The sequence below is a fragment of the Physeter macrocephalus genome, chromosome 7, assembly GCF_002837175.3.
Source record: "Physeter macrocephalus isolate SW-GA chromosome 7, ASM283717v5, whole genome shotgun sequence".
Taxonomy (NCBI): Eukaryota; Metazoa; Chordata; class Mammalia; order Artiodactyla; family Physeteridae; genus Physeter; species Physeter macrocephalus.
Window position 1 is genome coordinate 49944889 of NC_041220.1, and position 22969 is coordinate 49967857.

General features: G+C 35.6%; 1 protein-coding gene across 9 annotated transcripts in view; it reads left to right on the top strand.

Annotated features, from left to right (window-relative positions):
- CLOCK (clock circadian regulator) overlaps nt 1–22969 on the top strand; it is a 136334-nt gene that overhangs the window by 27613 nt on the left and 85752 nt on the right. For 5 of the 9 annotated variants that reach the window (XM_024131922.3, XM_024131924.3, XM_024131921.3 and 2 more), the window contains 2 exons: nt 11424–11510; nt 18076–18217. The gene's annotated coding sequence lies outside the window, so the exon portion shown is untranslated. Of the gene's footprint in view, nt 1–10604; nt 10801–11423; nt 11511–18075; nt 18218–22969 lie in introns of those variants that run through there. The other 4 variants (XM_024131927.3, XM_007121137.4, XM_024131923.2 and 1 more) reach the window with 3 other exon arrangements.

Below are 22969 nucleotides of genomic sequence, written 5' to 3' on the forward strand. Positions count from 1 at the left end.
ATGCTCCAGTTTCTTAACAATGAAAAGTCTTCCTCAAATAACACATACTTTGTTGTAATGGAAAACATACACAACAGTATACAGATTAGAATAATCTACCGATCACCCAGCTTTAATAACTATCAACTCAGAACCTGTCTTGTTTTGTCCATACCCTCACCCATGTACCCTCTTCTAAAGCTATTTGAAGCATATTACACATATAATTCATTGTAAATATTTCTAAATGTAAATGTAAATATTTCTGAAACTAAAGGCTCTGAGGCTTTTTAAAATTTAGGACAGTTGACAACCCCCCACTCCCTTTTCCCTTTTTTCCCTCCATGTTGAAGAAACTAGGTCAGTTGTTCTGTATAATATTTCACATTCTAGATTTATCTGATTGCTTCTTCCTGATGTCATTTTACTTATTCCTTTTCTATATTAATTTAAACTGAAAGTTTGATCTAAAGCAGTGTTTCTCAACCTCTTTTTACTTTTTTTTTTTTTTTACTCCTTTAAAAGGCCCTTTTTAGACATTGTTTTTTCTTTATTGTCTGCTCTCTGAAACCCAAGAATAGATATAGCATTGTGCTTTGGAAGGCAAGAAACCATTTTAATATACTACTATTGAAGGTATTTTTCACCCCTGGGTGTGACATTTCTACTGTTAAGCATATACGATATAAAGGTTTGATAGACTCCAGTGTGACTCTTTTACACAAGAACATTTTATAAGTAGTACTTTGTACTACATATTTCATTACATTGGGAGGTACATAATGTCTGTCTCACTTTTGGAGATGGTAAGATTGATCAGTTGCACTCATTTGTGACAGCATGATCTGTTGTGCAATTCACTATCACTGTTTCTTCTCATGGCTTTAAAATCCATTGATGATTGTTGCCCATCTATTTATGTAATTTCTTTTTGTTCTTATTAGCTAAAATTCTTTGAAGGACTACCCCTCACCAATTAGGTCTCTTTGGTTACCTTGAAATATAGTTTGATAGGACAGACAAGAAAAATGCTTTATCAATTACCTTTTACTTACCAATTTTTTTTTTTTTTTTTACGCGGGCCTCTCACTGTTGTGGACTCTCCCGTTGTGGCCTCTCCTGTTGTGGAGCACAGGCTCCGGACGCACAGGCTCAGCGGCCATGGCTCACAGGCCTAGCTGCTCCACGGCATGTGGGATCTTCCCAGACCGGGGCACAAACCCGTGTCCCCTGCATCAGCAGGCGGACTCTCAACCACTGCGCCACCAGAGAAGCCCTACTTACCAATTTTTGATTAACCCTTAGTATACCATCGGTATCCATTGGATTTAATTCTAGACTTTTTGATTTTTTAAGCATTCCAACTATTTATAAGAACTAGTATTTCATGATTATTATTCTCTGAGGTCGCCTAAAGAACAAAACAAAATGTACTTTTAAAAAATTGAATAAATCTCTATCTTTCATTAATTATATTCTCTTACCTTTAAACATTGTGTGTTTCAACATTTTAAGATTTCTTTTATCATGACTCACCAGTTATTGCTATCTTTCCTTAAAAGATAACATGAGGGGCTTCCCTGGTGGCGCGGTGGTTGCGCGTCCGCCTGCCGATGCAGGGGAACCGGGTTCGCACCCCGGTCTGGGAGGATCCCACATGCCGCGGAGCGGCTGGGCCCATGGGCCATGGCCGCTGGGCCTGCGCGTCCGGAGCCTGTGCTCCGCAACGGGAGAGGCCACAGCAGAGGGAGGCCCGCATACCACAAAAAAAAAAAAAAAAAAAAAAAAAAGATAACATGAAAATAGAAGAATAATGGAATTGTGTAGAAGGGTGATAGAATATGGAAAAGTTTGTCGCTATTGCATCATTTTTTTCAGTCTAATTTTTGTATTGTCCAAGTTATTGCATCATCTTTCAAGAAGTTATTAAAGAAGCCTGGAGACACTATTTTGGTAGGCTGCTTTTAGTTTTCATTGAACACAGTTGAGAATTCAGAAACTTTCATTTCTGCCCATAATGGCAAAGAGAAGAAAAGTCACAGCAGAAGATGTTTCACATCTCTTCGACAAATCAGCTGCTGAGTGCAAAGAGAAATTGCAGCACTCCAGGCTCTACGCTTGCATTATCCAGTAGAAATATAATGTGAACCACAAATGAAGCCACATGCATTATTTAAAATTTACCTTAAAAAAGTAAGCAAAGAAAATGGTGTCATTGAGTCTGAAGTCAGGGAGCCGGATTCCTCCAGCTTCGTTTTTCTTTCTCAAGATTGCTTTGGCTATTTGTGTCTTTTGTGTCTCCATAAAAATTTAAAGATTTTTTTGTTCTAGTTCTGTGAAAAATTGCTGATTTGATAGGGATTGCATTGAATCTGTAGATTGCCTTGGGTAGTATAGTCATTTTGACAGTGTTGATTCTTGCAATCCAAGAACATGGTATATTTCTCCATCTGTTTGAGTCGTCTTTGATTTCTTTCATCAGCGTCTTATACTTTTCAGAGTACAGGTCTTTTGTCTCCTTAGGTAGGTTTATTTGTAGGTATTTTATTCTTTTTGGTGTGATGGTAAATGGGATTGTTTCCTGAATTTCTCTTTCTGATCTTTCATTGTTAGTGTATAGAAATACAACAGATTTCTATGTATTAATTTTGTAACCTGCAGCCTTACCAAATTCATTGATGAGCTCTAGTAGTCTTTTTTGTAGCATCTTCAGGATTTTCTATGTACAGTATCATGTCATCTGCAAACAGTGACAGTTCAACTTTTTCTTTTCCAGTTTGGATTCCTTCTATTTCTTCTTCTCTGATTGCCATAGCTAGGACTTCCAAAACTATGTTGAATAAAAGTGGCAAGAGTGGACATTCTTGTCTTGTTTCTGATCTTAGAGGGAATGCTTTTAACTTTTCACCATTGGGTATGATGTTAGCTGTAGGTTTGTCATGTATGGCCTTTATTATGTTGAGGTATGTTCCCCCTATGCCCACTTTCTGGAGAGTTTTTGTCATAAATGGGTGTTGAATTTTGTCAAAAGCTTTTCCTGCATCTAGTGAGATCATATGGTTTTTATTCTTCAGTTTGTTGATGTGGTGTATCACATTGATTGATTTGTGGATATTGAAAAATCCTTGCTTCCGGGAACTGGGATAAATCCCACTTGATCATGGTGTATGATTCTTTTAATGTATTGCTGGATTCAGATTACTAGTACTTTGTTGAGGATTCTTGCTTCTATGTTCATCAGTGATATTGGCCTGTAATTTCCTTTTTTTGTCATGTCTTTGTCTGGTTTTGGTATCAGGGTGACGGTGGCCTCATAGAGTAAGTTTGAGAGCTTTCCTTCCTCTGCAATTTTTTTGGAACAGTTTCAGAAGGATAGGTGTTAGCTCTTCTGTAAATGTTTGATAGAATTCACCCGTGAAGCCATCTGGTCCTGGACTTTTGTTTGTTGGGAGTTTTTAATCACAGTTTCAATTTCAGTACTTGTGATTGGTCTGTTCATTTTTTTCTATTTCTTCCTGGTTCAGTCTTGGGAGATTGTACCTTCTAAGAATTTGTCATTTCTTCCACATTGTTTGTTTTATTGGCATACCGTTGCTTGTAGTAGTCTCTTATGATTCTTCTTATTTCTGTGGTGTCAGGTGTAACTTCTTTTTCATTTCTAATTTTATTGATTTCAGTCCTCTCCCTTTTTTTTTCTTAATGAGTCTAGCCAAAGGTTTATCAATTTTGTTTGTCTTTTCAAAGAATCAGCTTTTAGTTTCATTGATCTTTGCTGTTGTTTTCTTTGTCTCTGTTTCATTTATTTCTGCTCTGGTCTGTATGATTTCTTTCCTACTAACTTTAGGTTTTGCTTGTTCTTCTTTCTCTGTTTGCTTTAGATGTAAAGTTAGGTTGTTTATTTGAGATTTTTCTTGTTTCCTGGTGTAAGATTGCATTGCTATAATCTTCCCTCTTAGAACTGCTTTTGCTGCATTGCATAGGTTTTGGATCATTGTGCTTTCAATTTCATTTGTCTCTAGCTATTTTTTGATTTCCTTTTTGATTTCTTCAGTAATCCATTGGTTGTTTAGTAGCATATTGTTTAGCCTCCACATGTTTGTGTTTTTTACAGTTTATACTACAAAGCCGTAGTCATCAAAACAGTATGGTACTGGCACAGAAATAGAAATATAGATCAATGGAACAGGATAGAAAGCCCAGAAATAAACCCATGCACCTCTGGTCAATTAACCTCTGACAGAGTAGGCAAGACTATACAATGGAGGAAAGACAGTCTCTTCAATAAATGGTGCTGGGAAAACTGGACAGCTACCTGTAAAACAAATGAAATTAGAACATTCTCTAACACCATACACAAAAATAAACTCAAGATGGATTAAAGACCTAAATGTGAGACTGGACACTATAAAACTCTTAGAGGAAAACATAGGCAGAACATTTTCTGACATAAATCACAGCAATATCTTTTTCAGTCCATATCCCAGAGTAATGGAAATAAAAACAAACAAATGGGACCTAATTAAATTCAAAAGCTTTTGCGCCACAAAGGAAACCATAAACAAAACGAAAAGATAACCCACAGAATGGGAGAAAATATTTGCAAATGGTGTGACTGACAAGGGATTAGTTTCCAAAGTTTACAAACATGTTTTGCAGCTCAATATCAAAAAAAAACAATGCAATCAAAAAATGGGCAGAAGACCTAAATAGACATTTCTCCATAGAAGACATACAGATGGCCAGGAGGCACATGAAAAGATGTTCACCATTGTTAATTATTAGAGAAATGCACATCCAAACTACAATGAGGTATCATCTCACACCAGTCAAAATGGCTATCATCAAAAAATTCACAAACAGAAAATGCTGGAGAGTGTGTGGAGAGAAGGGAACCCTCCTACACTGTTGGTGGGAATGTAAATTGGTGCAGCCACTATGGAGGACAGTATGGTTGTTCCTTAAGAAACTAAAAATAGAGGTACCATATGATCATGCAGTCCCACTCCTGGGCATAATACCTGGAGGAAAACATGGTCCGAAAGGATATATGTACCCCAATGTTCATTGCAATGGTGTTTACAATAGCCAAGACATGGAAGCAACCTAAGTGACCATCAACAGACGAATGGATAAAGAAGAAGTTGAGTGTATATATAAAGGAATATTACTCAGCCATTAAAAAGAATGAAATAATGACATTTGCAGCAACATGGATGGACCTAGAGATTGTCATACTGAGTGAAGTAAGTCAGAAAGAGAAATATCATGTGATATTGTTTATATGTGGAATCTAAAAAAAAAATTATACAAATGAACTTGTTTACAAAATAGGAACAGACTCACAGACTTAGAGAATGAACTTATGGTTACCAGGGGGGAAGTGTGGGGGGGAGGGATAGTTGGGGAATTTGGAATTGACATGTACACACTGCTATATTTAAAATGGATAACCAACAAGGACAACAAGGAACTCTGCTCAATATTCTGTAACAACCTAATTGGGAAAAAAATTTGAAAAAGAATAGATACATATATATGTGTAACTGAATCACTTTGTTGTACACCTGAAACTAACACAACATTGTTAATCAACTATACTCCAATATAAAATAAAAAGTTAAAAAAAAAAAAACGGTGTCATTGAGGAAAGCAAGAAATTCCTTTTAGGAATTCACACTCTGGGGGACAAACTTTGATGGATTGCTTCTGTCTCTTCTTTGGCCCCAGTCAGATAAATTCTCTCCCTTCCTCATCTCCTCTGCATTCACCCCAAAGAGCCCATGTTTCTCACGGCTCTGCAGCTCGGTAACCTACTACCTTGGGTTTGCTTGGTCTCCTTATATGTCTTTCTTCCCTTTCACTTATTCACATCCAGGCATTGAACCCTCCCTTTCCAAAGTGTCAGCTTGCCCTTATGCCTCAGGCTATCTTTTTGAGGTGAAATAGTGGCTTCCAAACTTCTTCAGCCACAGCCTATAGTAAGAAATATGTTTTATGTTGTGACCCAGTACCCACACACTCAATAAACACATACCTGAAACAACAGTTTCAGGAAATATCCTAACCATTACTAGGTGTCCTGTACTTTGACTTTTTTTTCTTTTTCGTTAGGGGGGATGGGAGGGAGGGAGACGCAAGAGGGAAGAGATACGGGAACATATGTATATGTATAACTGATTCACTTTGTTGTAAAGCAGAAACTAGCACACCATTGTAAAGCAATTATACTCCAATAAAGATGTTAAAAAAAATGCTTGTTATAACCCCTGTATTGCTGGACCAAAGTGTAGGAACGTTTATAATTTTGTTAATATATTGATACATTGTCCTCCATAAGTCAGCAACTATTTCTACTCTCACCAGCAGTGCATGAGAGTAATGCCAAAACTGATATTATAAATGCTTTGAAAATTCTGCCTTTAGAGTATGTGACTCATCAATGTCCTCAAACTTGTTCCACTCCTGTCTTGCCTGGGGATAGAGTATCTTGTGCATCAACTCAGCTCCTTTTTCAGTAGTAGTGGGAGAGCGAAAAAGAAGCCTGTGGGTTAGTTGAACACTTTAGGATTCCATCCTGATTTATTTATAATGTTTTGATTGTATCTCTTTGGATAGTTTTTTTGTGGTGGTTCTAGGTACTTTATGTATAGGTAACTTATTACAATCTACTGGTTGACTCCCTTTACCTACCCCCTCCATTTCTAATGTGATTGCCTTTTATATTTTCTTTCTATATATTGAGAACCGTATCACACGGTGTTAATAATTTTTGCTTAAATCATCAAAAATAATATAGAAGACTTAGGAGAAGAAAAAGGCTATTGTATTTACCCATATTCTTCCTCTTTCCAGTTTTTCCCTCCTGATTTTCCAATATTGTTTCTTTTATCATTTCCTTTCTGTTAGAAGAACTTCCTATAGTCATTCCTTTTTTTAGGGCAGATCTACTGATGACAGATTCTCTTAGTTTTCCATCATTTGTGGATATTTTAATCTCCTTCTCTTTCCTGAAGCATATTTTGTCTGGATATAGAATTCTGGGTTGGCAGTTCCTTTCTTTCAATACTTGAAGAATGCTTCTGGGCATCAAAAATATGAATAGAAATTGAAATTCAGAATGTTTATTATGACCATAATGGTCTAAGTGTTAACAGAAAAACTTTTTTCGGAATTATAATTACTATGAGTATAACATAAATGTATTATTGATTTTATTATTAAACAATTACTAAATGTAAATGTATCTCTTCAGAGGGGACTTGACTTTTCATGGAATTTATGTATCCATAGATGAATATTATGTATATGTTAGAATGAGACTGGTTTCAGTGGAAATTAATAGCAAAAAGAAAAGATGTTGGGTCACTAATAAGTGTGAAGTTTACAAAACACTTATGCTTTTGTTAAGTATATCACTTATAGTAGGATTTACAGTATATTCCTGCTAAACTAATCCATATGTAATGTGTCCAGATAGGAATGAAAAACAAGCAGAGAAATGGGTGGAATGTGACAGTGTAAAGACTTCTCCCAGTTTTTAAAAAAATATGGGTTTACTGTGTGCAGTATTCTTTTCATAAAAGTTAATAAAAATGTTTCTCCATAAATGTTCAAGAAAATATAAAACACTAACTTAACTTTGGTATATGTTACATTTACTTGAAGATATGATGTTAACTGAAGTAAGGGGTCTTTTCAACTCTTTGAAATCATGTAAAATATCTTCACGTCACAGACACAAGACACAGGTGATTGATAGAATGTACTAATTTCTTTCTCATTTCTCTGAGAATGGTGAAAGTACAGATCTTGAATTGTAATTTAAGATGCTTCCCAGATCTTGAGTTCTAAATAATTCTATATAAATTATGTAAGGAGTCTGGCCACAAGCTTTTAACCCGGATGAACTAAGTTCTAGCTGTCTTCAATATTTATCATCACTGTTTTCATTGGATTCCCTCTCAGATGAGCTTCTTAATCAGAAGGTTTTTTTATTCTCACATCCTGAAGTTTTAACAGTGCATTGGGGCCAGGCCAGAATATCTGCTTTTTAATGTCATGTATTGTTCTTAACAGAGGTGTATGGGACAGGAAAAAACAAGACCACCTTGGATATATGGTACTTCCATTAGAGGATACTCCCTTGATATCAATATTTAAAATTATTCCTTTGGTGTTCTGGATGTTTCTACAGGGAAATGCATTGTAGGGAATTTTAGATGTGTAAGAGATACATCTTTCTCTGGTGAACTGGAAGAAGGAAGATATAAAATACACTGTAGGAAAGGAGAAAGCAGTATGATGCTCTGACCTTGATATTAGTTCTAGTAGCTGGTTGGCAATTATAGACATGAAGGATTTGGAAATTGATTCCCTAAAACCATCTGGTCCCTAGTGTGAAGACTGATGGATTAAGGTATAATCTTTCTTCACTAGATTATAGTCTTGAATCCTGCGTAATATTCATCTGCTTTTTATTTTTATAACTGTTTTGAGTCCCTTAAGGACCTTCATCATTGTGGGCTGATTACTGGTACTTTGCTGTGCTGTCTTTTCTCTTTTTCATTCTTCATGAGTGTGTTCCTCAGTGGAACAGATTTTTTTTTTAATTAAGTTATACTTGACATACAACATTAGTTTCAGGTATACAACGTGGTGATAAGATATTTTTATTCATTATAAAATAATCAGAATAAGTCCACTTACCTCTGTCACTATACAAAGTTGTTACTGTATTACTGACTGTATTCCCATTACATCCCCTTGACTTAGTTTATAGCTGGAAGTTTTATACCACTTAATCCCCTTCACCTGTTTCATCCATCATCCTCTTCTCCCAGCAGTTTGTGCTCTCTGCGTCTGTTTCTGTTTTGTTTCGTTTGTTTATTTTTCTTGTTTTTTGGATTCCACATATGAGTGAAATAATTCAGTATCGGTATTATTATTATTATTTTTTAACATCTTTATTGGAGTATAGTTGCTCCACAATGGTGCATTAGTTTCTGCCCCATAACAAAGTGAATCAGCCATACATATACATATATCCCCACATCTCCTCCCTCCTGCGTCTCCCTCCCACCCCCCCATCCCACCCCTCTAGGTGATCACAAAGCACCAAGCTGATCTCCCTGTGCTATGCACTGCTTCCCAGTAACTATCTATTTTGTTAGTGTATATATGTCCATGCTACTCTCTCACTTCATCCCAGCTTACCCTTCCCACTCCCTGTGTCCTCAAGTCCATTCTCTACATCTGTGTCTTTATTCTTGTCCTGCCCCTAGGTTCTTCATAACCATTTTTTTTTCTTTTTGTCTGACTTATTTCACTTAGCATGATATCCTCAGGGTCCATCCATGTTGTTGTAAATGGCAGGATTTAATTCTTTTTTATGGTAGAGTACTATTTGTGTGTGTGTGTGTGTGTGTGTGTGTGTGTGTGTGTGTGTGTGTGTATACACCACATCTTTGTTATCTGTTTATCTATTGAAGGACACTTAGGTTGCTTCTGTATCTTGGCTATTGTAAATAATGCTGCAGTGAACATAGGGATACATACATCTTTTCAAATTAGTGTTTTTGTTTTCTTTGGATAAATACCCAGAAGTGGAATTCCTGGATCATATTGTAGTTCTATTTTCAATTTTTGGAGGAATCTCTATACTGTTTTCCATAATGGCTGCACCAATTTACATTCCCACCAACAGTGCATGAGGGTTCCCTTTTTTAGTGGAGCAGTTTTTTATTCTTCCTCTTCCTCCTCCTTTAACATGTATATATATTTTTTATTCACAATCCACTCCCCTCAGGTTTTAATTTTCCTCTATGCATCAGATTTTGTCTGTATGGTTGTTGATTCTTCATTCATTCAAAAAACTTAGGATATGTTACAAAAACGTAATTGCCAATTGTATTTCAATGACTAAAACTCCATGAGGGCAGGAATTGGTGTGTTTTTCCCCTAATCATTGGATATGTAGAACCTAACATAGTAAGTGAATGAATGAGCACGAAACAAAATTTCCAACTCTTTCCCTAACAGAGAAATAACCAAATTAATGTTGTAAAGTCTTTTGTTTTTGTTAATTAATCTTTAAAATAGTACTTTACTGATTTAATGGTAATTAAAATGCTTTTAATATTGTGGTAAGAAGTATCATTAACATTTCTGATAATTTTAATTGTTAATAAAAATTAATGACCATGATTGGGCTATTTCATAAAACCATACTGTAAATATAGGGTTATAAAAGCACCTACCTCATAGGGATGTTGTGAGGATTGAATTAGTTAATAGCTGTAAAGCACTTAGAACTGGACTTCACACATAGTAAAATGCTTGGCAACTATTAATTTGTAACTGAGAATGGCTTCACACATAGTAAAATGCTTGGCAGCTATTAATTTGTTACTGAGAATGGTGCTGAAACTGACTTCTTCCCCATCATTTTGCAGGAGGGCCCCTGATGGTCAGTTGATCAATTCATCCATTCATAGGGAGGCTGGCAGTTTTCCCTCAGGCCTTTGCAAAAGCCCCCTGAAAGGATCATCCTCCACAGGACTTTTTTTTTTTTTTTTTTTTTTTTTTTTGTGGTACGCGGGCCTCCCCATCATTTTGCAGGAGGGCCCCTGATGGTCAGTTGATCAATTCATCCATTCATAGGGAGGCTGGCAGTTTTCCCTCAGGCCTTTGCAAAAGCCCCCTGAAAGGATCATCCTCCACAGGACTTTGACTCACCTTCCTTCCCAGGGGTCAACCTCTAAGACCCTTGAGGCTAGGGGACTGGGAAGAGCTTCAGAATGGCTAATATATTGCAGTCAAGTGGTGAGAGTTTAAAATGGTCTCTGCCTGTTAGCCCTGTGTGACTGAGTGATGCAGGGCAAATTGCTTCACTTCTTACTTTCCTCCCTTGCCCATCTCATCTCAGAGAATGACCTTCTCATCCCTTTTCTTACTCTGAGCAGCCATACTAGATTTCTTTTACTTGCACACAAATGCCATATCCTCTCCTACATCTGGCCGTTTGAACATGCCATTCCCTTCTAATGAAACATGTTCTTTCTCTCCCCTCCCCTCTTGCTTTATGTGGTCAGACCCTACTCATGCTTGCATTAATTGCCTCTTTTTTAGGAACCCTTTCCTAACCAGTTCCCACCAGCCTGGTTTGTATCTCTGCCATGCTTTCCCTTCACACCATCATGATTCTTAAAGCCTTTCATCCCATTTGGAGTTGGCCTACAGACTGAGCTCCCGGAGGAATTGATGGAATCTGACATGTTCATTGCTGCATCCCCTATTCCTGACACATAGGAAGCCCCAATTAATGCTGTTTATGTGGATGGGAAAAAATACTGGCGGTATTGTTACTTAGAATTTGGTTAACATTATTTCCACAGCTGCCCTTGTTTTACAGATTTTGTTTTTTGTTTTTTGTTTTCCCTGTAAAGCTGCTGAAACTTAGAAGCTGATTTTGTCACAGTGTAAGATGCCTTTGGAAAATTCTGCATTCCTCTTAGATGAATCTTTACAACTTGGTGAGTTTCACTAGATATATTCAGTCTTCATTTTGAGCTCAGAAGTATGCCTTCTCTTTTTCTTTTTTCTCTTTTCCCTTTCCCTTTCCTTTTCCTTTTCCTCCCCCCCCTCCCCTCCCCTCCCCTCCCCTCCCCTTCCCTTCCCTTCCCTCTCCTCTCCTTTCCTTTCCTTTCCTTCTTTCCTCCCTCCCTTCCTTCCTTCCTTCCTTTTCTGTCATAATTATTGGGTACAGTGAGGTTTGCAATCTCCTGGCAAGGCACATAGGACATAGTATTATAAAAATATTTAGGACATGATCTGCTACCTTCTTTGGGAGTTTTTATTTATCTTTAGATTTTTTATTCTTCAGAGGAATGGAATATTATTTATTGGTAAGGTAATTGATATCCAGATGTATTTTCTTTCAGCAATTCTTGAAATTTTTCAAAGTTACTACCTGAAAGTAAGAATTATAACTTGTCTTTTTTTGAGAGAAAGGTGATTTGCAAATGACTAAAAAGTAGAATGAGAATTATTTCCTGTCAGGTTTTAGGTTTAGAGATAAAGAAGCAGTTGACTGAGGTACAGAAGGGCCAGTCACCTACTGCATCTCTGTCTTACAAGCAAGTCTCTCCATCAGGGGTCTGCACACCACCAAATCCAGCTTGCTGCCTGTTTTTGTATGACCCATGAACTAAGAATAGTTGTTTACATTTTTAAATGGTTGAGGGAAAAAAAATCCTGGAAGCAGAATACTATTTTATGATATGTGAAAATTATATGAAATTCAGATTTTAGTGTCTGTGAATAAAGCTTTATTGGAATACAGCCACTTTTTATTTTTTACATATTGTGTATGGCCGTTTTCAAGCTATAGTGGCAGAGTTAGGTAGGGCCCAGAAAGCCAAAAATATTTACTTTGTGACCCTTTACAGAATAAGTTAGCTGACCCCTGCTCTACCAGGGTAGAGAAGTATCTATAGATTGAGTGCAAAGAAGAGATGAGTGGGGGAAAATTAGAGGGAGGTAAGAGTTGATACCAGCTCTCAGTGACTGACTTACACTTTTTTCGTGTCCTGGAAAGCATAATCCATATTCTCATTAGACTGACCTGTGTTGCTGTTTTAAAATAGAAAATAAGAGAAGTTGATTCTCCTATTACTTTTCTTCTAAAATGAATGGACATTTGTAGAAAGAAAATTAGTATAGTACTCTCAGTTTTTTACCAGGTTTTAGTGTTACCATAATAACTTAAGCAGACTATCCTCTAAATCATGAAGGATTAAAAGGAGCAGGTATCAAGCACACTAAAATAGTAGCTCATAATGCTTTGCTTAGCGATGCCCTCACAGGAAACAGCAGTGATAAAAATTAAGCCATAAATGAAAGTTCAACTAAGTTATGTTATTTAGGGTTGGTAAATTTCGTGCCAGCCACCATGGTCATACGATTAACCCAAATTAATAGAAAATCGGTGTAAAATGTGTTAAAGAATAATAAAAAATAAATTTAAGTTCTAGCTAAGCCTTAAAAAGCTATAGCTATTTAAAAATGAACTACAAAAGTGACTTTAACAGTTACTGATCACATGGCAGCTAAGACCTCAAATGGGACTAGATGCACCACTATGCTTAGCCCTACATGCAAATAATTATCATAACAAAATTATTTGCCAGAGTACTACTAGCAATAGCTTAAAACTCAAGGGACTTGATGGTGCTTCATTCCCGTCTAGAGGAGTGTGTTCTCTCTATAATCAATAAACCCTGATAAAACTCACTAACATTTGCTAATTCAGTCTGTATACCGCCATCTTCAGCAAACCCTAAAAAGGAATAACAGTAAGCACAATTATTATACATAGAAATATTAGGTCAAGGTGTAACTTACGGGATGGGAAAAAATGGGCTACATTTTCTATTTCAAGAACATATTTCTTATTCTACAAAAGATTTGATGAAACTAAAAACCAAAGGAGAATTTAGTAGTAAATTAAGAATAGAGTGCTTAGTTGAGTCAGGCCGTGAAGCATGCACACTCCGCCATCACCCTTCTCAAGTATTAATAACTCTTAAAACTTCTTAGCAAGTACCAAACATATGAGAGGAGATAAAGTCGTAACAAGGGAAGCATACTGGAAAGTGTGCTTGGATAAATCAAAGTATAGCTTAAACAAAAGCACCTAGTTTACACTCAGGAGATTTCATAGTGTATGGATACTTTGAACTAAATCTAGCCCAAACCTCCCACAAATTCAACTATTATAAGCAGATTAAATAAATCATTCACCCAATATTTAAAGTATAGGAGATAGAAATTAAAATTTTTTTGGCACTGTAGAGAAAGTATCGTAAGGGCATGATGAAAAAAGCATTAAAAGTAATAAAAAGTAAAGCTTTCCCCTTTTACCTTTTGTATAATGATTTAACTGAAATTTTTAACAAAGAGAACTTAAGTTAAATACCCCAAAGCCAGACGAGCTACTTAGGTACAGTTTATTAGAACAAACTCATCTATGTGGCAAACTTGTGAGAAGATTTATAAGTAGAGGTGACAAGCCTAACGAGCCTGGTGATAGCTGGTTGTCCAGGAAAAGGATCTTAGTTCAACTTTAAAAACTATTCAAAAAATCATAAATTTTAATGTATTTTAAAATACTAATCTAAAAAGTTGCAGCTTTTTAGAAACAGGATACAACCTTATCTAGAGAGTAAAAATAACACCATAGTTGGCTTAAAAGCAGCCATCAATTAAGGAAGGGTTCAAGTTCAACAACACATTTACCTTAATACCAGCAATAAGTAAATCCACTAGTTTAATACTGGACTAATCAATTAATAGAAGCAATGTTAATATGAGTAACAAGAAATATTTGTCCTTGCATAAGCTTATATAAGTAATAGATATCACTGGTAGTTAACAACAAATAAACCTAAGTCAATGTTAGATTATTTATTAAAATTACTGTTAACCCGACACAGGTAGGCACCTAAGGAAAGATTAAAAAGAGTAGAAGGAACTCGGCAAATACAAATCTTGCCTGTTTACAAAAAATATCACCTCTAGCGTAACTAGTATTACAGGCACTGCTTGCCCAGTGACATCTGTCACATGGCCATGGTATCCTGACCATGCAAAGGTAGCATAATCATTTGTTCTCTGAATAAGGACTTGTATGAATGGCCACATGAGGGTTTTACCGTCTTTTACTTTTAAACAGTGAAATTGACAAAATAAGATAAGACCCTATGGAGCTTTAATAACTGCCTGCCCCCCCCAAAAAAGGAACTAAACCATCAAGGGATAACAAAACTTTTATATGGGTTAACAGTTTTGATTGGGGTGACCTCGGAGAACAAAAAAGCCTCTGAATGATTAAAATTTAGACCAACTAGTCAAAATATCTTTACTTATTGATCCAAAAAATTGATCAACGGAGCAAGTTATGCTAGGGATAATAGCGCAGTCCTATTCTGGAGTTCATGTCGACAGTAGGGTTTAAGACCTCGATGTTGGATCAGGACATCCCAATGGTGTAACCGCTATTAAAGTTTAGTTTGTTCAACAATTAAAGTCCTATGTGATATGAGTTCACACCAGAGTAACCCAGGTCAGTTTCTATCTATTACATATTTCTCCCAGTATGAAAAGACAAGAGAAATAAGGTCTACTTTACAAAAGCGCCTTAAAACTAATTAATGATATAATCTTTTTTTTTTTTTTTTTTTTTTTTTTTTTGGCAGTACGCGGAAAGCGCCTTAGAACTAATTAATGATATAATCTTTTTTTTTTTTTTTTTTTTTTTTTTTGGCAGTACGCGGGCCTCTCACCGTTGTGGCCTCTGCCTTTGCGGGGCAGAGGCTCCAGACGCGCAGGCTCAGCGGCCATGGCTCACGGGCCGAGTCGCTCCGCGGCATGTGGGATCTTCCCAGACCACCGGGTCACAAACCCGTGTCCCCTGCATCGGCAGGCGGACTTTCAGCCACTGCGCCACCAGGGAAGCCCAATGATATAATCTTAATTCATTAAAACACCCTGCCTGAGAACAGGGTTAGTGTGGCAGAGCCCAGTAATTATGTAAAACTTAAACATTTACTATCAGCTGTTCAACTCCTCTCCCTAACAAAATGTTTATAATGAACATTCTAACACTTATTGTCCCAATTCTTCTAGCTGTGGCATTCCTCACACTAATGAACGAAAAGTATTAGGTTATATACAACTTCAAAAAGGACCAAACTTCGTTGGACCATATGGCCTATTACAGCCTATCACCGATGAAGTTAAATTACTTATTAAAGAACCACTGTGACCATCCACATCTTCTGTTTCCACATTTATTATCACATCCATTCTAAAAGTATCTAATAGTATATACGTTTTGTACAGTTTCTGGTTTTTTCTGTGTATGGAGATTACCTGTTATTTTTTAAGTGAAAGTACTAGTACATTACTTGGAAACTAGTCGGTGACTGACTCAATGGAACAAAGCTAGTACTGGGGATGACGGTACATGTCCCTTTTGGAGTCAATGGATAGATTGGAGGATACTCTTAAGGAGCTCTTCTGCAGTCTGACAGGCAAGTTAAGTCCTCTGTTAGGAGATTAAAGATCACGATTTCAGGATCTACCTTTCTTGTTCCTCTAGAACATTTCGTAGTTTTGTCTTTGGACACATTTATCACGCTGCATCGTAGTTGCTTCCTTTTCAAAATAGGAAAACATATTACTTTTCCTGTCTGAAAGCAGGAATCTTAGGTTTGCTAAATTATAAGTTTCTTAAGGGTAGATACCATGACTGTTTTTTTATCTGTTGGATCCCCCTGTAGCTATCATAGGTCTGGCACATAGTGCGCACACAGTCAATGTTTGTTGAGTGAAAGAACAAGATCTCTCGTATCTCAAATAGCTATTGTATCTATGCATGATCACAATAATTCCAGTTCATTTAAAGGTTTGCTTATTGGGATTGCATGTCTTTTTGTTAACTGTAGGAGAGAATTTTGATGAAAACGGTAATTTTTTCTGGACCATTCCTTACAGATAGCTATCAAATCATTGGCCGGATTTATTTGTCTAAGTTGATTATATATTGTAATTTTTTGACGTCTTGAGGGACAGGATTTCGAAACCACTAATCCATGAATTACCAATATCAAAGAAACCTAGAAACCTCCTCATTATAAAGCTTTAAAATGTATATATACCAAAGCCACTCTTGGATAGGAAGATTTTTGTACTCTCATCTTAGTCTTCTGAAACTTTTCCTAACTCTTCCACTGAATCTCTTTTTTTAATGAAACTTCCCTATATAGTTTGCTTAAGTACCCAAGTTTTAAAATCTTATCTTGCAGAGTACCTTGTAAACATAAGACAGTTTAAAAGGTATTTAGTTGAAGGAAAACTTCCACATTAAAGGAGTCTAGGGAGATAGAATAGCTAATCCAATACATGATTCAGAACTGGATCCTGTACTAGAGGAGGAAGAAAGCCCTAAAGGACTTTATTTGCTCTCTTAAAAAAAATAGACGTTAATGTTGTATAATGGTTAAATTTCCTGAAGTTAGTAACTATACTATGGTTATTTAAGAGAATGTCTTTGTTCCCAGGCTGTACACATTTAAGTAATTGGGGGTAAAAGGGCATGATATATGCAACTTACTCTCAAATGGTTCAGAAAATATGTTTATCGGTATATAAAGAAAATGATGCAAGTGTTAACAGTTGGCAAACTGGGTAAATTATATGTAGAAGTTCTAATCGTAATATCATAGTTAAATATCTATTAGTACAACTTAGAACTTAAAAAAAACCTTAGGCATAGTTAATTAAATTTTCATCTATACTTTTCTTTAATGTTCACTTTGGCTTGTTTCATTAAAAATCTATTAAGTTTTCCCTTAGCTCCATAAATATGCTTTGTTTTTAAAAGAGATCTGTTTTTATTGTCTTAAATATTTTGAAGGAAATTCAAGAGTAAGGATCTATTATATGGTTTTTCAAACTGGTATAAATAATTGCAGACCTTTTTTGAGCATTTACTTTGTGGTACACATTATTTTCTAAGCGCTTTACATTTAATAATTCATTATATTTCACAACAACCTTATGCTTACACCTTGCCTTGATTTGCTTTTTTCAAGTTTAGCTAAAACTGAGCTTACATGCTAAGCCTCAGCAGCTTTGAATTTTCTTCTTTTTTTCCAAATACAAACTATGGGAACTGGTGACCTGGAACTTAATATAGAAAATTGATTATATTTACATTAAGAAAAAAATATCATCTTAGAATTATCTAGTTTGTGAACATGAGATAGGTCTAACTTCAAGGTAAACTTTTGCCGTCATGATGTGGGAAGGATCCACATATCAAAACTATCAGTAATTGTCCAGGAAAAAGTAAATAACGACTTTTAGTACCCAAGTAAGAGGCAGATTGATGTAGAAACCTAGTTCTACTAGACTTCAATTTTACCAAGTAAAATAACCAAAAAATTAAAAATGAAATATCAAGAGACTGATATAGTATTGCTAACTTTTAAAATGTTTTGAAATGTATTGAATTAAAACATGCATATTATACAGTGCATAAATACAGAGTGTCATTTTGATGAAATTTTATGAAGTCAACACTCGTTTAACCAATACCAAGATCAAGATATAGAACATTTTCATCAATCCAGGAGCCTCCTTCATGCCCCCTGACAGTCATCACGCACTCCCAAAGGTAACTATTATTCTTGCTTGATTCACTATTTATTAGTATTGCCTATTTTTGAACTTCTTTTGTCTTTTTATGATCAACATTTTGTTGATGTGAGTCATTCATATTGATTCATATAGCAGCTCATCCTTTTTCATTGCTTTGTAATACTTCATTATATGTATATACCAAAATTTATTCATCCATTGTACTGTTGATGAGCATTTGGTTTACTATCAGTTTTTGGCTGTTATGAACAATTCTGCTGTGAACATTCTTGAACATGTCTTTTGGCACAGATGTATGCATTTCAGTTGGATAAATATCCAGTGGTGAAAATGCTGGGTCAGGGTATTTGGCTATTTAGCTTTTGTAGATGCTCCTAATGGTTGAATCAGTTTACAGTTCCACCAACAGTGTACATGAATTCTTGTTGCTCTTCATCCTCAACAACACTTGAAATTATTGGTGTTTCAATAATAACTCTTCTGCTGTGTATGTAGTGAAATTTTATTGTAGTTTTAATTTGTTATTTCCTGATAACTTAAAAGGTTAGCACATGTTTATATGCTTACTGACCCTTTGGATATCCTCTTTTGAGAAATGCCTGTTCATGTTATTTGCCCATTTTTCTATTGTGTTGTCTGTCTTACGGATTTGCAGAAGTTCTTTATTTCTAGGATAAGTTTTTTTGTTGGATTAAGTATTGAAGATATCTCTTCTACTTCTTCACTCTTTTAGTAGTGTCTTAATTAAGATAATTTCTTAATTTTAATGAAGTCTATTTTATCAGTGTTCTTTTATGGTTAGTTTTTTGTGTTTTAAGGATTCTTTGTCTGTCTCAAAGCCAAGAAGATACTGTGCTATGTTTTCCTCTATAAACTTCAGTGTTTTAACTTTCACATTTAGGTTTCTGCATGATATGTGGTAGGAGTCATGGTTTATTTTATTTTCCATTTGGAAATCCATTTGGTCCAGCATTATTTATTGAAAAGACTGTCCTTTCCTACTGTCATGCAGTAGTAGTGCCTTTGATGACTTCAGGTGACTTTATTTGTGGGTCTATTTTTGGACTCTTTCTGTTCTTGGTCTGTTGTTGTACCAGTGCCATACTCTTTTAGTTATTACAGCTTTAAGTTCTCCAACTTTTGTCCTTCAAAATTGCCTTGGTTCTTCTTGGTCCTTATGAATTTCAATAAAGATTTTACACTCAGCCTGTCAGTTTCCTAAATGAGTAAATAAATAACAAATCGCTGCTTAACATTAAGCAAGTTAAATATTATTTATTATTTCATATTATTATTGTCTAGTTTAATATTGAATCTGTAGATCAATTTGGATATATTAAATATCTTTCCATATTGAGACTTTCAATATGTTAACCACAGTATATCTCCATATATTTAGGTCTTTTAAGCTTTCTCTCAGAAATATTTTGTGTGTAGAGGTCTTAGACATCTTTTATTAACTTTTAAAGGTAATGATATTGTGGTTATTTTTTTTTAAGTCCTTATAATTTGTACATTTGTACTAGAGTATTTACAGATGACATGATCTAGTTTTGGGGATTTGCTTCAAATAATACAGAGGATGGGAAGGAATGGGGAAGGGGAAGAATAGATGAAACAAGATTGACCATGATTTGATAATTGTTGAAAATGGGTGATGAATATATGGATTAATAATTATTCTTTTTTACTTTTGTGTATGAAATTTTCCATAAAAATAGGTTCAAAAATATGTATAACAACTGAAGATTGAAACACAAATATATAAGAATTCAGAAGTTTATAATAATACTTAAAAAAAACACCTCATTTCATTACTCTGAAAAATCACTGGTGAATGAAAGAATCAACCATTTATTCTTCATTTTCTGTACAGATTTCTTTCCAGGATAACCACATAGTTAAGAGGGAAAGTTTACTGTTAATAGAAAAATCACAGATAATAACAAATGCTGGGAGAATGATAGGATTAGAAACTCACCACAGTGCAATTTCTAATAGAATTATGATCTAGTTAATGATCAGTCAATGACTACTAAAGCCTTTAGGTGAAAGTCTTTTGAGAAATGGATATAATACAATGCATAGGCCAAAATAGAGTAAGCCTCTCTCTGACTGATTAGAACTAAATACTCTCAATAGAATACTAAAAGCAACTATCTAAAGACTTTGAAAATTAATAAGAGGCAAATCGAGAAGGGAAGTCATAACTTGAAGACTAGCCTGTATAATGGTGAATATACCTTTTCTTTCTTTTCATGACCCAGCTTTGACCAAATGGTGGGCTGAATTAGGGAACTGCACAGCGGATGCAGCAGTTTGGAGAAACCCCTATTTCTAGCCAGAGGACAAGGAAGAGGAGTTCCCCTTTTTTCCCTCCCAAGCCTGTCCTGAGACCATCTCTACCTATAAAGTTACATTGCCAGGTAGCACAAGCACTTTAAAACTCTGAGAGAAAATGATTTTTCTGGTCAGAGGATTTGGGAAAAAGGCCCCTGGAAACTGGATCATGCTGGGGAAATCTCACAGAGAAGCGAGCTGATGTGAGAGGAGACCCACAAAGGTCCCACCTTACTTATGAGCTACACATGCATGTACAGACCCAAAGGAACACAGCAAAGACAGAGAACTAACCTTCAATATAAACCACTGTTCAAATCCCAGACTTGCCTCTGAGCAGTGCATGCAGAGGATAAACCCAAAAAACATAGCAAAGACTTTGAAAACTGAGTTGACAGTGGTACTGCCATGCCTAGAAGGCAATATATAACTTGTAGTATAAACTTAAGCAAAAAAAATAGCAAATTCTCCAGAAGATGTTTATAGAATCTAGTTCCATAACCTAATATTCAGAATGCCTAGGATATAATCCAAAATTACTTGACATACAAAGAAACAGGAAAATCTGACTTTTTTAAGAGAAAAGACAATAATTAGATGCCAACCCTGAGATGATTCAGATGGTGGAATTATCAGAAAAAGACTTTAAAGCAGCTGTTATATCCATGGCCCATGAGACAAAAGTGAACATTTTTGAAGTGAATAGAAAGATAGTTCTCCTCTGAAATAAAAACCATATAAAAGAATCAAGTGATAACTTCAGAACTGAAAAATATGATATATGCGATACAAATTTACTGCATGGGCTCAATAGCAGACTTGAAGATATATCAATAGAAATCTCAAATCGTATCTTCTGCATCAAGGGTATGTCTCTGTTCTGTAATACTTGTTAAGTCCAGGTTGTACCCTGTGAAGCCTGGTCATAGACCTTCTGGCTGTGAATGAGCATGCCATATACATATCCTTTTTTATTCTTAATTACTCTTACTTGCATGCTGCAAATAAAATGTGTCTGTATCAAGGGAGTTCCATCTCCCTTGATACTCCACAGATTCAGATAGGGTCTTGGCCTGTGATTTTCCCAGACCTTGTCATTTCAGGTAAGGATCAAGCAGTGAGTCAGTGTGTTTAAAAAAAAAAATAGTCAACTAAGGAACTTAATATACTCATGTATTTTTGTTCATTTGAAAACTTTGAAAGTACATAGGTATAGAAAAGTGGGAATGGACAGTATATATATAAATCATATATTGCAAAATCTTACAATTTAAACAATGAATTTTATCTTAAATATAAATGTAGTTATAATAATTTTAGTGAAGAAAAGATAGTTCATGGTGGTAGTTCTCTGAATAATCTGTGGTTCACAATGCATCTAAATGTATTTGAACTAGTTTTCAGATGGTTGTGAACTTTCTTGACCTACTTGGCTACACAAAAGCAACCTGGCAGTTTACTCAAGTTTTAATAGGTCAAAACAACTGTCTTTTTAATGAAGTGATTACACTGCAAGAAGAGGAATATTCATGGCCTTGAAAATTGACATTTTTTGGTTGTATTTTATATGGATCTGGTGGCCTCATTGATGAGGTGTATGTCAAAACATTGTCATTATATTTATACATATTAATTATAAGTTATTAAATATTTCATGAGCTGACCCTAAACCTATTATTTTTGTAATACTGCTTAATCAAATTTCTTAACAGGTCCCTGTAGATTTATAGCACTAATGAAATTCTGTACTTCTTTAGGGTTGATATAATTCACTCTTTTTTTCTGGAGATCCATCTCAGAAATTTACATACACTTGCCTTTTAAAAACAAAACATTTCAGATCAGGAAACTTGCTCAAGCCTCTTAGATAGCCTCATCCACCAGAGGGCAGACAGCAGGAGCAAGAAGAACTACAATCCTGAAGGCTGTGGAACAAAAAGCACATTCACAGAAAGACAGACAAGATGAAAAGGCAGAGGGCTATGTACCGATAAAGGAACAAGATAAAACCCCAGAAAAACAAACCAAATGAAGTGGAGGTAGGCAACCTTCCAGAAAAAGAATTCAGAATAATGATAGTGAAGATGATCCAGGACATCTCGGAAAAAGAACAGAGGGAAAGATCGAGAAGATGCAAGAAATGTTTAATAAAGACCTAGAAGAATGAAAGAACAAACAAACTGGGATGGACAATAACAGTAACAAATGAAAACTACACCAGAAGGAATCAATAGCAGAATAACTGAGGCAGAAGAACGGATGAGTGACCTGGAAGACAGAATGATGGAATTCACTGCTGTGGAACAGAATAAAGAAAAAAAGAATGAAAAGAAATGAAGACAGCCTAAGAGACCTCTGGGACAACATTAAATGCACCAACATTCGCATTATAGGGGTCCAGAAGGAGAAGAGAGAGAGAAAGGACCCA